The sequence below is a fragment of the Phyllobates terribilis genome, unplaced genomic scaffold (genome assembly GCF_046119375.1).
Source record: "Phyllobates terribilis strain yellow unplaced genomic scaffold, ASM4611937v1 Scaffold_147__1_contigs__length_4592116, whole genome shotgun sequence".
Classification (NCBI taxonomy): domain Eukaryota; kingdom Metazoa; phylum Chordata; class Amphibia; order Anura; family Dendrobatidae; genus Phyllobates; species Phyllobates terribilis.
Window position 1 is genome coordinate 2,903,322 of NW_027362907.1, and position 16,892 is coordinate 2,920,213.

The following is a 16,892-nucleotide window of genomic DNA, read 5'->3' on the forward strand; positions in this document are numbered from 1 at the left end:
AAAGTGTGGGAGAAGTAAAAAAGAAGGTGAAGCGCATGGAAGTAGTGAAACATAAATATCTGACAAAATATAAAAATACTTAACATAGTCAATATTTCCGTAACTCAGAACGTCTTAAAAAAAAAAATTAATTCCTGCTGTTCCATTTGATTGGGCTAAACCTCTATGCCTTTATTGTCTCCGCCACCTCCCCCAATACATTCTACATTATTCTTAGTTGTTTTCCTTCATGTAGAATTAACCTACAAGGAAAGAAAGGGTTTATTTTCATTCCGATATTTCTGTCCCATTGACTTGCATTGGTTTCCGGTATCGGAATCGGCGATATCCGATACTTTTTCGGTATCGGTCCGATCCAATCCGATCCGATATTTCCCGATATCGGAAGGTATCGCTCAACACTAGCCAAGAATAAAGCTGCTGAAAGAAAAAGGAAGGATATAAATAACCTGCGCGTTACGCCAAGTGATTATGGCTTCATCAGGGGTATGAACATCAACTCAGACATGAACTTGCTTTCTTGTAATTTCCTTCTGTGTTCTTTTCCCAATAGGCTTAAGCAGGTGGCGCCCAAACTACAAGTGAAGAACATAGGAAAAGTTAGAACCAGATATACATTCATATATACACTGGGAAAATCGTGAAGGATCAGTCAACGATTCAATTAGTTAAAACACTTCTACCCAATAAGGGTATGTGCCCACGATGCAGAAATGAAGCAGAAAATTTCTGCAGCGTTTCTGCATCTCCCTTGCCAGAAAAAATGCATGCAGATTGTGCATTTGACTCGCCCCCTGGGCCGAGGGACACCCGGAACCGGGCTTCTGGGGGTTGTAGTCTCCGTGGCGGTGACCCGGGCCCGTGGCTCAGTGTGGTCAGGCCAATGGCGGTCTTTTGTGGGGGCTTTTATGGGATAATGTCCGACTACGCCACCCGTGGATTGCGGTCAGTGCGAACCGCCGCTGCAAGGCAGACCGCTGGGGCTGATGGTGTATGCAGCTGAGGTAGTGTGACTCCCGACGGGAAGAGTGAAGCCCCAGGGCAGTGTAGTAGACGGTGGGGGTTATGGTGCACGGGCGTCCCAGTACCAGTAGTGCTGCATACGGTGAGAAAGCACAGAGACAAGGCGTTGCAGTTCAAGCTTTTTACTCACAGTTCTCATCCAGTTCACTTGTGCACAGGTAGGACCGCCCGAGCCGTGCTGCTTCCACCAGGCAGGGGGCTCGGTCAACCCCCAGGTAATTCCAGAGTGTGGCACAGGACTCCCTTCTATCCTTTCGTCAGCCGTGCCCCACCAATGACACTACTTTTGTCCAGCTGCCTCTGATCTTCTCCTGGGAGGGCTGGGTACCCACTTCCCTGACCCTATGTGGTGTGCCTTTCTAGTAGGTGTAGTAAGGGGTCGCACCACTAAATGATTGCGACCACCGGTTCTTGGTTAAGGATTAGTCGCCTCCACCAACTTGGGATCCGGTACCCTGTTCTGCCAACCCGTCACCTGTAATCTCCTGGGTCCTTAGGGTTCCTTCTGCCTTCGTGTCTCTGGGCCTCTCTTGGTGTTCTGTTCCTTCTTACTTTCCTTTCTGTTCCTTTCTGTTTCTGTCCTTTCTTCTGGCTCTGGCCTTCACTCTAGGCCTGCCTCGTGGAGCTGGGCCCAGACTGAGCCACAGCTCCCTGTCAGCCCTCCTGGTTGAACTCCTTTTCTCTTCTCCTCCTGACTGAACTGACTCTACTCGACTAAGATGAAGACACCTTATATACCTACCTCTCTGTGTATGAGCCCAGGTGACTTCCAACCAATGGGCTCCTACCTATGCCCAGAAACCGTCCCCCCCTGCTCCTACATCACTGGGTGTGCTTCCCCCTCCCCACTCCAGCCAGGGACATGATTTGTCGTGCCTGCATTACTGTACTAATGGGAGCACCGTTGAGCTGTCCCTCGGAAATGGGGTGTGTGTGATGCATGCAGCTAACCGAGCCCCGATAGCATCACTTGGAAAGTGCTTGACAACTAGGTCACACTATATAAATCCATGCAAACAGCATGGATTTATATAGTGTGACTGTAAAAAATAAAGCTATACTTACCGATCCCCTGCCGCATGTGCTGCCGCGTGTGTTGTCGCGGTCCTTCCGGGTTGCCGGCATATCGCGAGACAGTCTGCGGTCACATGATCGCGACGTCATCTCAGGTCCTGGAAGATAAGCGCTGCCGGCCGGCCCGCGAGAAGGTAAATATAAACTTTATTTATTATTTTATTCTTTTTTTCACAGGTACAATGATACCCAGGTCTGGATGAGAGTCTTCTCTCCTCCAGAACTGGGTACCATCCGCACATAGAAACGCATATAATCCACATGTACAAACGTATAGACACGGATTATATGCGTCTCAATGCAAGTCAATGGCGGCAATTCCGCTGCGCTTCCGCAAAATTAATGAACATGCTGCGGATTTTTGAGCGCCGCAGAAACGCTGCGGAATAATCCGCAGCATGTGCATTGACATTGCGGAATGCCATTGAGGACCATGTGGTGCAGATTACCAAGCGTTTTTAATGAGTTTCCACTGCGGAAATTCCGCAGTGGAAACGCATGAAAAACGCATCGTGGGCACGCAGCCGAAAGGTCTAGATTTTAGAGTATGTGGGTTGCCTTAAAAGGGTTATATAGCATCTATAAGAACTATGTTTTTTTTACTATGTAGTATCAACAGTGTAAAAAATTGGTTTCGATGACGAATGCTTCAGCAAAGGCACATGCTTGACAGCTGCTCCATTCATTCCCTAGGTAGCTGCTCGGCTTTTTCCGGTAGACTCCCAGCGGTCATGCATCTGACCTGCGGCACATATTTTGTAACAGGGATAAAAGTTCTCCATTGGGGATAAAAATTCCCCGTTCTGCCAATTGGTGCATGTTGCATCTTTGTGGACTTAAAGATATATTTTGTGCATTTTGGTTTCATTAAATATATTGCACCATTTGGCTTTTACAGACTATTTGCTTCCCTGCACATTCAACTTTGATGTGGTCAGTGGTCTTAAACCAGCTGAGATGAGGTCAGAAAAAGACATAAAAAAAGGTACTCTCCTTCTCTTGTTATAACAGTTCTCTCCTATTGAACTGTTATAATAAGCTCACTGATGGATTCTTAGACAGTGCAAGATAGAGACTACAAAAGGCAAACGGTGCAAAATTTTTAATCAAATCCAATTCCAAAAAATTATTTTTAGCTAAAAATGCATGCATTTAAGTATTTAAAAAAATTGTCTTTATTGATGGACAACCCCTATAGAGCAATTAGGGTCTATATCTGTAGCTAGTGCCGAAAACATTAGGAACCATATTTCAAATAAATGGGGTTGTCCGTGCTTTTATACTTTCTTATCACTGGTCAGTAATAGACCATGTTATACAGTCAAGGACCATGTTATACAGTTGACTTAGTCTTATGGCCACGTCACACGATAGATAATTGCTGCCAAGTATATAATGTTAAAAGGGGTTATCTAGGACTATTACATTTTTTTAACTATTGACCTAAGAACTAACAGGTAGGTAGTTGCTAACTACCAGTCTGTTGTGCCCTGCACCGATCTCTGCTGACACAGAGCGGTCACAGCAATTCAGCGGCTTCTGCTAATATCATGTCTACAGAGCAGCGGCTTCTCTTCTGCTCTGGTCTCTTGATGGATCGTGACTGCTGACGTCATGCTGATTGGCAGCCGACTCACAAGTTGCCTAACGTCGGTAGCCACGCCCCATCAACAGAGCAGCCTGGAAGAAGAAGAGCTGCTCTGTTGACTTGGAGCAGCTGAATCGCCGGCGACAGTGGTCGGTGACCTCTCCGAGCCGGCACCGGATACAACAGGCAGATAGTTGCCACTGTTAGTAACAACCTGCCTGTTAGTTTTTAGGCTTATAGTAAAAAGATAAAATAGTCCTGGATAAACCGTTTAAAGATCCAGCAACAAACCTTCCATTCACGATCTTTCATAAGCCTGATTTTTGGTTGGTCAGTCATGTAAGATTTACAAACAGTACCATTGGGGCTTCAGGACTGGAGAACGGAGACTCCTCATGAGATCTATTTTCTTTATTGACAGCGTCATCACCATTTCTGTGCGCAAACTTCTGCTTCAAGGCTTTGGCTATAATGGCTGCAGGGTCTGTGGGATCATTAAGTGAACATCTCTTCTTGTCTTTCCTGGTTTAGGGTTTCCCACCAGGGGATCTAAAGCGAAAAATCGGTGAAAATAAACATCACTGCCATTCTGTAATTGACAGGCTATAACTTAGCTCTTCATACAAACTACTTTTCATTCATTGCTGCTATGTCTAATAAGATTTTTTTTACAGACTTTTTCTAAAAAAATGAATCAATCACCTGCTATCCATTTTCTGAAAAGACTTGTCTAAGATCCTATTAGTGGGGCTAATACAGCATATTTATAATTAGGGACAGACTACTCTGAAATGTTAAACCTAATATAATTATTGAAATCATGTTTGCATAAGTTAATTTTAACTTTGCAAGTTATCACCTATCTGTGAAGCCCAGCTGTGCTTGGTATCACAGACCCAGGAGGGTGTATTGAAGGATTCCTCCACAAGAGGCCCCCATAACCATTCACACATCTCCACCTTCCACCTCAGACCACCAGAGGGAGCTCCTTAGGGAGATATATAAGGGAAGGTGGAGCCAGGCAGCAGTTAGTCTAGACTGGAGACGACAGAAAGCAAACCTGTTGTGAGAGTTCCTGCAGTGCAAAAGCCTGAGAGAGGTCAGTCTGCAGTGGAGCACATTCTAGACTCACGTGTAGCTCAGTGAGGTGAGCTTTAGGTGTGCCGGCGCCATAAGATCGGTGAAACGCGGCACGCTGCCGTTAGTGTGAGTAGCCTATTGAGGGTCCGAGTAGGCCGAAGGCGAAGAGTAGAGAGTTAGTTCATAGGGGGCAGAGGAGCTTAACTAGCTCACCCCGAAGAAGAAGTAGTTACCGGACACCGGGTCCGAAGCTTGCCAGGATCTCCACGACCCAGTAAGATAAACTGGAATCCCTGGAGAACTACAGGTCCCAGGATCGCTAAAGTGCTGATACGTACCAGAGCCAGGAGACACATAGGCCCCGTAGGTTGGGAGCGTGCACTCCAAGAGAAGGCCCTACCACAAGGTCAGCCAGCGCAGGACAGAGACAAAGTTAGGCCTAGCTCCAGGCAGGTCAGAAACTTACTACGCAGAAGCCAGAACCAGGAGGCCCTAAACCTGCTCATTGGGGAGGATCCGGACATACACCCTTCACCCTACAGTGCTCCGGGCAGTGCCTGAAATTCCACCAGTAAAAGGTACTGAAGTGACTATTGTGTCCGTCCCTGTTCTTGATCTGGCCCGGCGGAGTCTCTTTGTCCTGCATCCCCGTTCCTATACTGCCCTGAGGCCCAGCTCTACCTGTGGGGAGCTATACCATCAAGCTGCCTTATCACCAGCCTCAGTGGACTGCGCAGCGCTGGTGATCCTCACCAGAAGCCACAGGTGGCGTCACGAACTCTTTCTTTTACAAGACCAACCCTTTTAAAAGAGAGGCTCAGAGTACGGGCCCGGGAGCCGACCACCGCGACATCCCTAAAGGCCCGGGTACCGAGTCATCCCCATTCCCCTGGGCTAGTCATCTCTTTCCTGGCGTCACAAACAGGATCACGTGCCCACTGCAATGACACCGTGTTTTGCCCGTTGCCACCGGGTACTGTGCGCCTTTATTTTGAACTGTGTACGAAAAGTTGTGGTGAAGATAGCCGCCATTGTTGGGCCGTTGAGCGAGAAGAAGGGCGTAACCGCGGGAAAATAAGGGGCGTACCTGCAAAAGAGCACGAAGTCCCGGACACACCCCACGCCTTGATGTCAAATCAGGAAGCGCCAGGTCCTGTACGGAGCGTCGCTGAACGCTCTGACGTAGGATGCAAGCGACGCAAGGTCCTGAAGACAACCGTCACCTGCGGAGCTGCAGCCTACCGGAAGAAAAACCAGAAGGTAGGCCACGGTTAACTAGGGGGGCGCTAAGATGTCCGTCGAACAGCAGAACGCCGACCTACCGGTCAACGTCCCCGATAATGGGCAGGCCGAAGCCGCCGCTCCACCAGCAGCGCCTGTAACACCTGTTATTCCTATGACTTTACCGTACATTCCTGGAGAAAAGTGGCTCCGCAAGTACAACGGCAAACCAGATACCCTGTCTGAATTTAAGCGGAAGATATGTGGTATTTTGGACATGTACTCTATGACCGGCAAACAAAGAGCTGCCGTTGTATTAGGACAGCTGACCGGTGCTGCGGAGCGGGAAGTGGAAACATGGTCGGCCGCAGACCGGGGATAGTGTCCGCAATATTCCAAAAACTACATACTGTCTTTGAGGACCTTACTGAGGCGGACCTCCGGATGAGGTTCTACAGCTGCTCCCAACAACCAGAGGACTATGTTCGTGACTACGCCTGGCATCTTCAAGGGGCCCTGCGGGCTCTGAACCAGGTTAGTCCGACCAGCTTTGAGAATGAGAACAAAATGCTGAAGGAACAGTTTGTCCGGGGACTGAAGTCTCCAGAGGAGAGCAGGACTGTGCGTTGGTGGTCCCTGGATCATCCAGATGCCACCTTTGACAATCTAAAGGACATGGCTATAAAAGAACTACAGCCCCTGGAGACAAATGCCATCCAATGTTACCAGGGTGGGGCAACCCCAGAGCCTGCAACGCCCACCTTTTCTCCAGTGACTGCTGAAGCTAAGGTTCCAACAACGTCCCCTAAAGACCTGGACAGTCTGCGCTCAGAGGTGCGTCAGTTGAGTAAAACCCTGACCACCGTGCTGAGTGCCCTGCAGCTGCGGACGGAGCCTGAGGGAGGAGGGAAGATCCTGCTAGCTGATAGCCTTGAGGATGTCCCCTGGATGCGGAGGAGGAGGAGGCCAACACCACCCTCGCCGAGGACCAGTGACCAACGCCGTCCACCAAGGGAACCGATCTGTTACCGATGCCATAAGACCGGACACATCGCCCTGAATTGTCCCTTAAACGAGAAAACCCTGGGTCCGAAGGCCGCCACCCAGGAGTAGACTCACCAGGTCCATCAGACTGGTACAACAGGTTCGTCGGAGGAAGACCTTTCCTGTCCATTGTATTGGACGGGATCCCGATGCATGCCCTGCTGGACACAGGATCTCAGGTAACCATCATACCTGAAGTCCTCTACAAGAGGTACTGGTCCATGGACGATCTGCGTCCGCCAGCTCCAAATTTGTCTGTATATGCATCAAATGGACTCCCCCTTAACCTACTCGGGGTTAAGAATGTGACTGTAAGGTGGGGAGAGTGGAGCTGAAGGACCAGGGACTTATTGTAGTGAAGACTAACCCTGATGACAGCAACCCATATATGGTACTAGGCACTAATGTTGTTGGTAACTGTTTGGGAGAGGTTGTGTTCTTGCTCCAAGAGATCGCTGACACTGCCAGACCGAGACAGAGGAGGGCGCTGCAGAGAGAGATCCGCGTCTTGATGTATCAACAGCAAGTACAATTAACAGATGGTGAAATCGGTAACGTGAGGGTAACAGACCCTATACCCATTGTTGTTCCCCCAATGAGTGAAATGCTCATCTGGTGTAGAGCTGCCATAGGTCTTAGAGGACAGAGCTACCAGGCGGTAGTAGAACCCCCTTGCTCTGAGCACAGACCCACGCTCTTAACCGCCAGGGGGGTGGTAGATGTACGTAATGGGAGGGTGCCTGTCCGTCTTCTTAACCTAGGGGAAGATGAGGTCAAACTGCCACGTTATGCCACTGTTGCTAAACTACATGCTGTCAACAACAACTGTATCCATGTGGCGGAGTCCTTAACTTCACCAGAAGAAGTGGAAGATAATGACCCTGCAACCCAGGTGGAGGATTGGTGTCAACAGCTCCATGTTGGGACAGACACCACTCCTGCCCATCAAAAACAGGGTGTACACCGGGTGGTTCAAGAATACTCGCAGGTGTTCAGTAAACATCCACTTGACTTTGGGAGGGTTAAGGGGGTTCAACATCATATCTCCACAGGCAACCATTCCCCAATTAAAGAACGTTATAGGCCTATACCCCCAGCTCACTACCAGAAGGCAAAAGAAATGCTGCATGACATGAGGAAGGCGGGAGTAATTAGGGATAGTTGTAGTCCCTGGGTGGCTCCCCTAGTGCTGGTTAGGAAAAAGGATGGGAGCATGAGAATGTGTGTAGATTACCGTCAAGTAAATCGCATTACACATAAAGATGCATACCCTTTACCATGCATAGAAGAGTCCCTAGCTGCCTTAAAGTCTGCAAATTACTTTTCTACCCTTGACCTCACTAGTGGTTACTGGCAGGTCGCTGTGGCTGAGGAGAATCGGGAGAAGACGGCCTTCACCACCCCGATGGGACTCTGCGAGTTCAACAGCATGCCGTTTTGACTCTAAAATGCCCCCGGAATGTTCCAGAGACTGATGGAGTGCTGCCTGGGACACCGCATCTTCGAGACTGTGTTACTTTACCTGGATGACGTAATTGTGTACTCCAGAACGTACGAGGACCACCTGAAACACCTGGCAGAGGTATTTGAGTCACTGTCCCGGTACGGGATGAAGTTGAAGCCCTCAAAGTGCCACCTGCTCAAGAGAAAGGTACAGTACCTGGGGCACATTGTCAGTCCGGAAGGGGTAGCACCAGACCCGGAGAAAGTTACTGCCATCCAGAAGTGGCCGGAGCCGAAGAACCTCAAGGAGGTGCGTCAGTTCTTGGGACTAGTCGGATACTACCGGAGGTTTGTAAAGGACTACACTAAGAAGGCAGCTCCTCTGCAAGACCTCCTGGTAGGGCAGTCCCCCAAAAGCAAAAACCCTCCATTCCACTGGGGTAAAGAACAGGCTGAATCATTTCAAGAGATGAAGGAGATCCTGACAGGTGATGAGATCCTAGCCTACCCTGACTACAGCCAAACATTCCTGCTGTATACAGATGCCAGCAATGAAGGCCTGGGCACTGTCTTAAGTCAGAAGCAGAATGGCCAGGAGAAAGTCATCGCGTATGCAAGCAGGAAGCTCCGCCCGACCGAGAGGAACCCAGAGAACTATAGCAGCTTCAAGTTGGAGTTCCTGGCCTTGGTCTGGGCCATCACAGAAAAGTTCAAGCACTACCTAGCCTCCAGCAAGTTTACTGCCTACACTGACAATACCCCCTTAACTCATCTTCAAACAGCCAAGCTGGGAGCCATGGAATAGCGATGGATGGCTCGGCTGTCAAACTACCAATTCACCATAAAGTACCGGGCGGGCCGCAAGAACGCCAACGCCGATGCCCTGTCCAGGATGCCTCACCAGTCAGACACAGAAGAAGAAGTGGATGACCTGGAAGAGGTTGAACTACCTGCCTTCCACCGGAATGGGATGGCCCACGAGCTACGAGCCTCCAGGAAGCAACGCGGTAAGACGTTAAACCCCTTGCCTCACCACAGCTGGAAAGAGACCCAGGACAGCGACCCGGTTGTCAGCCGTATCAAGGAGCTGATAACCCAAGAAGGTTCCTCCCTGGAGAAGGATGCGGCTCTCCAAGCAAAGCAGCTGTGGAATGAGAGAAGCCGGCTGTTTATCTACCGTGAGAAGTTGTGCCGGAGGTACGTCAATCCCAAAACCCTCGAGATGGTGTGGCAGATAGTGGTCCACAAGACGGACATCCAGATGGTGTTGGAGGCCTACCACGATCAGGCGGGGCACTTTGGCTAGAAAAAGCTAGAGACCCTGTTGAAGTGTCGATTCTACTGGGTGGGGATGCGCAGCTTCATTGAGAGGTGGTGCAGAGACTGTGGACCCTGTAGCCTCAGAAGAAAAGACTACAGCAGCCAGAAGGCACCCCTGCAACCCATCAAGACGACTCGCCCTCTGGAGATCGTGGCCCTGGACCATGTCAAGTTGTCACCCAGTCAGTCAGGATACTCCTATGCCCTGACCATGGTGGATCACTACTCCAGGGTCCTGGTGGTCTCCCCTATCAAAGACCTGACAGCAGAGACAGCAGCTAAGACGTTCCAGGCGTACTTCTGCAGGTCCCATGGATAGCCTGGACAGGTACTGACTGACCAAGGCACGGCCTTTGAGGCTGAATTGTTCAAAGAGTTCTGCCATCTGTACGGGTATAAAAAGATCAGGACTACACCGTACCACCCCCAAACTAACGGTCTCTGTGAAAAGATGAATAACATCATCATCGATCTACTGAAGACCATACCACTAGAAGAGAGAAGCCAGTGGCCAGACCTACTACCTGACCTAGTGGATCTGTATAATCACATACCAGTAAGTTCCACCAATTGCACTCCGGCATATCTCATGCGTGCAAGACCAGGGAAGTTGCCCATGGACCTGAAGCTTGGTGTGGTAGAACCTGAAGCTGATGTGACCACTGAGGACTGGGACACGACCAGACAGGAGCAGTACAGGAGAGTCCAAGCCTGTGTCGAAGACAGTCTCACTCGGGTGAGGGATAAACAAGGGGCACAATACAACAGAAGTGCACCAGCAGAACCCTTCACACCAGGAGAAGTGGTATTGAAAAGGAAGCGGAGGAAACACAAGCTTGATGACCAGTGGGAGAGAGAACCCTACACTGTGTTGAATTCAAGGTTTGACAACAGGAAGACGTGTTTGATCAGCAAAGATGGAGGAAGAACAACTGCGACAATATCTAGGGACCACCTGAAGTTGTGTCCACATCTACTAAAGACTCAGGAAGAAGTGTCTTTCACAACCCAGGAAGAACCTAAAGAAACAGTGATACACACTGACCTTGGAGACTTCCCAGCGGATTGGCCTCAAATAGGAGGTGCAGTAATCATTCCAGTACTCCAATTCTATGAACAGCCAGAAAACCCTCCACAGCAAGTTGAACCTGTAAGTGCTGCAGAAGAGCCAGCTCAAGAAGTATCCCCGGATGAAGGATCCCCGGCAGGAGCGGAGCAAGAGGGCCCAGCCAATGGTAGACTTGCCAGTCCAAGAGAGAGGTTAAGGCAATTTTACAACATGGTTACATGTAAAACTGGTAGGGTAACTGAGGATACAGATACTGACACTCCACTAACCACAGCACTATGCAGATCAGTACGCAGCACAAGAGGTAAACCTCCTGCTAGGTACACTGAGTAAAGTAGCAAAATTTCAGAGAATGTAGATAGTTACCCCTGGGGTATTGAGTATTAAATTGTAATGTATTGCATAACTGTTTGTTTTCATGCATGCTTATCAATTTGTGCTTTTTCCTATTAATTCTTTATTTGCATAATGAACTGCATGGCTGAGGACTGTGTGCAGCCCAAAAACTCTTATTGTATATAATTGCGCTCCCTGGAGTGCCCCTTTCAGGTGACCTCAGAAGGAAAACCTATCTGGAGTGGCTCTTTTGGAGGTGCAACTCGGATCTTCATGCCCTGCAGCCACCCCAGGGCCTGCGTAGAGGGTTTAGGACAGGTCCCTCAAAACTACCAAAGTACTCTACCTTGTGAGATGGACATCCTGTATGGGAACCTCACCATAGGAGACTTGGATTCTGAGGACACTCTGTATTTGTATTGTTTCTGCAACGTTTAAGATCCGTGCCTCCCATAAAGGGAAGAGTGTTCTAGTATTGCTTATGTTTCCTATTGTTACTGTTGTTATAAAATGTACTTCAGCCCGGGAGTGCTGAGTTTAACTAGGGGGGGGAATGTGAAGCCCAGCTGTGCTTGGTATCACAGACCCAGGAGGGTGTACTGAAGGATTCCTCCACAAGAGGCCCCCATAACCATTCACACATCTCCAACTTCCACCTCAGACCACCAGAGGGAGCTCCTTAGGGAGATATATAAGGGAAGGTGGAGCCAGGCAGCAGTTAGTCTAGACTGGAGACGACAGAAAGCAAACCTGTTGTGAGAGTTCCTGCAGTGCAAAAGCCTGAAAGAGGTCAGTCTGCAGTGGAGCACGTTCTAGACTCACGTGTAGCTCAGTGAGGTGAGCTGTAGGTGTGTCGGCGCCATAAGATCGGTGAAACACGGCACGCTGCCGTTAGTGTGAGTAGCCTATTGAGGGTCCGAGTAGGCCGAAGGCGAAGAGTAGAGAGTTAGTTCATAGGGGGCAAAGGAGCTTAACTAGCTCACCCCGAAGAAGAAGTAGTTACTGGACCCCGGGTCCGAAGCTTGCCGGGATCTCCACGACCCAGTAAGATAAACTGGAATCCCTGGAGAACTACAGGTCCCAGGATCGCTAAAGTGCTGATACGTACCAGAGCCAGGAGACACATAGGCCCCGTAGGTCGTGAGCGTGCTCTCCAAGAGAAGGCCCTACCACAAGGTCAGCCAGCGCAGGACAGAGGCAAAGTTAGGCCTAGCTCCAGGCAGGTCAGAAACTTACTACGCAGAAGCCAGAACCAGGAGGCCCAAAACCTGCTCATTGGGGAGGATCCGGACATACAACCTTCACCCTACAGTGCTCCTGGGAGTGCCTGAAATTCCACCAGTAAAAGGTACTGAAGTGACTATTGTGTCCATCCCTGTTCTTGATCTGGCCCGGCGGAGTCTCTTTGTCCTGCATCCCCGTTCCTATACTGCCCTGAGGCCCAGCTCTACCTGTGGGGAGCTATACCATCATGCTGCCTTATCACCTGCCTCAGTGGACTGCGCAGCACTGGTGATCCTCACCAGAAGCCACAGGTGGCGTCACAAACTCTTTCTTTTACAACACCAACCCTTTTAAAAGAGAGGCCCAGAGTACGGGCCCGGGAGCCGACCACCGTGACATCCCTAAAGGCCAGGCTAAAGGCCCGGGTACCGAGTCATCCCCATTCCCCTGGGCTAGTCATATCCACAGGATAAGCCTGCTGATCGCAGGAGGTCCGCATGGAAGACCCCCACCATGAATGGGGCTTGGAAGAGGCACATTATATTTGAGCCTTCTCAAGCATTCACGCCACTGCTACATTCATTATATGTGGGACTTCCAGAGAAGGGTACAGCATTGTTAACCCCATTCATGACCTTGCAATTTTCTGTTTTTGCCCTTTCATTTTTTTCTACTCTTATTCCCAGAGCCAAGTTTTTTATTTTTTGTCAATATACAGTACAGACCAAAAGATTGACACACCTTCTCATTTAAAGATTTTTCTGTTTTTTCATGACTATGAAAATTGTACATTCACACTGAAGGCATCAAAACTATGAATTAACACATGTGAAATTATATACCTAACAAAAAAGTGTGAACCAACTGAAAATATGTCTTATATTCTAGGTTCTTCAAAGTAGCCACCTTTTGCTTTGATGACTGCTCTGCAAACTCTTGGCATTCTCTTGATGAGCTTCAAGAGGTAGTCACCGTCAATGGTTTTCACTTCACAGGTGTGCCCTGTCAGGTTTAATCAGTGGGATTTCTTGCCTTATAAATGGGGTTGGGACCATCAGTTGTGTTGTGAAGAAGTCTGGTGGATACATAGCTGATAGTCCTACTGAATAGACTGTTAGAATTTTTATTATGGCAAGAAAAAAGCAGCTAAGTAAAGAAAAACGAGTGGCCATCATTACTTTAAGAAATGAAGGTCAGTCAGTCTGAAAAATTGGGCAAACTTTGAAAGTGTCCCCAAGTGCAGTTGCAAAAACCATCAATCGCTACAAAGAAACTGGCTCGCATGAGGACTTCCCCAGGAAAGGAAGACCAAGAGTCACCTATGCTTCTGAGGATAAGTTTATCCGAGTCACCAGCCTCAGAAATCACAGGTTAACAGCAGCTCAGATTAGAGACCCGGTCAATGCCACACAGAGTTCTAGCAGCAGACACTTCTCTTCAACAACTGTTAAGAGGAGACTTTGGGCAGCAGGCCTTCATGGTAAAATAGCTGCTAGGAAATCACTGCTAAGGACAGGCAACAAGCAGAAGAGACTTGTTTGGGCTAAAGAACACAAGGAATGGACATTAGACCAGTGGAAATCTGAGCTTTGGTCTGATGAGTCCAAATTTGAGATCTTTGGTTCCAACCACCGTGTTTTTGTGCGACGCAGAAAAGGTGAAAGAATGGACTCTACATGCCTGGTTCCCACCGTGAAGCATGGATGAGGAGGTGTGATGGTGTGGGGGTGCTTTGCTGGTGACACTGTTGGGGATTTATTCAAAATTGAAGGCATACTGAACAAGCATGGCTATCACAGCATCTTACAGCGGCATGCTATTCCATCTGGTTTGCGTTTAGTTGGACCATCATTTATTTTTCAACATGACGATGAACCCAAACACACCTCCAGGCTGTGTAAGGGCTATTTGACCAAGAAGGAGAGTGATGGGGTGCTACACCAGATGACCTGGCCTCCACAGTCACCAGACTTGAACCCAATCAAGATGGTTTGGGGTGAGCTGGACCGCAGAGTGAAGGCAAAAGGGCCAACAAGTGCTAATCATCTCTGGGAATTCCTTCAAGATTGTTGGAAGACCATTTCCGGTGACTACCTCTTGAAGCTCATCAAGAGAATGCCAAGAGTGTGCAAAGCAGTTATCAAAGCAAAAGGTGGCTACTTTGAAAAACCTAGAATATAAGACATATTTTCAGTTGTTTCACACTTTTTTGTTAAGTATATAATTCCACATGTGTTAATTCATAGTTTTGATGTCTTCAGTGTGAATGTACAATTTTCATAGTCATGAAAATACAGAAAAATCTTTAAATGAGAAGGTGTGTCCAAACTTTTGGTCTGTACGGTACCTTTTTTTTTTGCGGGACAAGTTGTTCTTTTGATTGACACCATTTATTTTACCATATCGTGTACTGGAAAACGGGAAAAAAATTCCAAGTGCGGTGAAATTGCAAAAAAGTGCATTTCCACAATTGTAATTTTTTTATTTTATTTACCATGTTCACTAAATGCTAAAGCTGACCAGCCATTATGATTCCCAGGTCAGTACGAGTTCATAGATACCAAACATGTATTGGTTCTTTTATATGTGAGTGGTGAAAAAAAAAATCAGAAGTTTGTAAAAAAAAAAATTAAAAAAAATCGCTTATGTCGCCATTTTCCGAGACCCGTAGCATCTCCATTTTTCGGGATCTAGGGCCAGGTTAGGGCTTATTTTTTGCGCCCTCAGCGGACGTTTTTATTTATATAATTTTGAGGTAGATACAATGTTTTGATCGCCTGTTATGTTTGCGGAGGCAAAAAAAGAAAAACATAATTCTGGAGTTTAGATTTTTTTTGTCGTTACGCCGTTTACCGATCTGATTAATTTACTTTATATTTTGATAGATCGGAGATTTCTGAATACAGCGATACCAAATATGCATATATTTTTTTAATGGTTTTATTTTCAATAGGGCAAAAGGGCGTGATTTAAACCTTTATGTTTTTTAAAACTTTTTTTACTTTTTACTGGCAGCAATAGTCCTCTTAGGAGACTTGAAGCTGCAATCATCTGATTACCTGTGCTACACATAGCAGGGCTTCAGCACTGCTATGTATAGCAGAAATCACAATCTCCTATGAATGCCGGCCACAGGGGATCTACAATGACAGCCAGGGGTCTTCTGCAGACCCCCGGCTGTCATGACAACACATTGGCACCCCGCAATCACATGACAGGGACGCCTATGGGTGTGTCTTGTGACGAGCTTCTGGCAGGTGTGTATTAAATGCCACTGCTAGTGATTGACAGCGGTATTTAACTGGTTAACAGCTGCGGGTGGATCTCGGATCCGCCTGCGGCTGTTAAAGGCACATGACAGCTCATGAGATCAGCAGTCATGTGCAGGGAAAGATGCAGGCTCAGTGACAGATTTTTTTTTTTTTTACAGTTTTCTCCTTCATTCTATTTCACGCATGTCTGTAATAAAAAATATATATTTAAAGAAAATCTATAAAATGACCTTTCGACCGCCCGAAGCTTGATGGAATTCATGCCTTTTAACACATCCATCATACTGGGGAGCTGATCCACACTGCCTTTCTCTGAAGCCTCACTTTCCGTCGGGCTGCATTTGTGAGAAGCTTTACGTTCTCTTATAATATCAAGTGCAGATTTTAGTTGGGAAGATGGGACTGGGGGTGGTGGAGGAGGAGGAGGAGGAGGAGGAGGAGGGGGCAGCGGAGCTACTGGGGTTGTAAATTGCAAAAACTGTGCGGAAAGTGGTGGAGAAGCTGAAGATGGGGGTGAGAGGGCATTACCTGGGCAGCTAAATGAGCACATTGATTCTGTATCTGAGAAACAAAAACGAGATCAAATCATACCAAATACATAGCAAAAGCTTGACCTATTTAACCCATTAAGTGATTTATAAGGATTACAAAAACAATGGCTTACGAGACTGTGCGGCTTGTGACGGTTGTAGGGCAACAATGGCAGCAATCTGTACTCTCTGCTGCAGCAGCTCATCTTCCAAAGCTGAAAGGCATGATCGTCTGCAGGAAGGAGACTCTTTTCACACACTCTCTTGGCCAACATCATAGTCAGAAATCCTGAGTCTGAATTATTCGGGTCCATTGACTTGTTGGATGGAAGATCGTGTCTGATGTTACTAAAGGGAATCTGTCACCAGGTTTATGCTACCTCATCTGAGAGCAGCATGATGTGGGGGCCGAGACCCCGAATCCAGTGATGTTACTGGGCTCCTTGCTGTAGTTTTGATAAATCATTGTGACGCGCCCCCTGGGCCATGTTGTGCTGCGTTGCGCATGCGGGGGATACCCGGAGCCGGATCTGACAGGGGTAGTAGTCCTCGTGGCGGTGACCCGGTCCGTGCCCAGAGTGGTCAAACTAAGAGGCAGTGCGCGGCATTAAGATGTTATAGAGTTCGACTACGCCACCCGTTGATTGCAGCTATGAAGCCGCCGCTGC

At 48.1% G+C, this 16,892-nt stretch overlaps 1 pseudogene; it reads right to left on the reverse strand.

The window, feature by feature from the left end:
- Positions 1-500: 500 nt before the first annotated feature.
- Positions 501-16,690, reverse strand: LOC141206913 (mitochondrial fission regulator 2-like; annotated as a pseudogene).
- Positions 16,691-16,892: the final 202 nt, after the last annotated feature.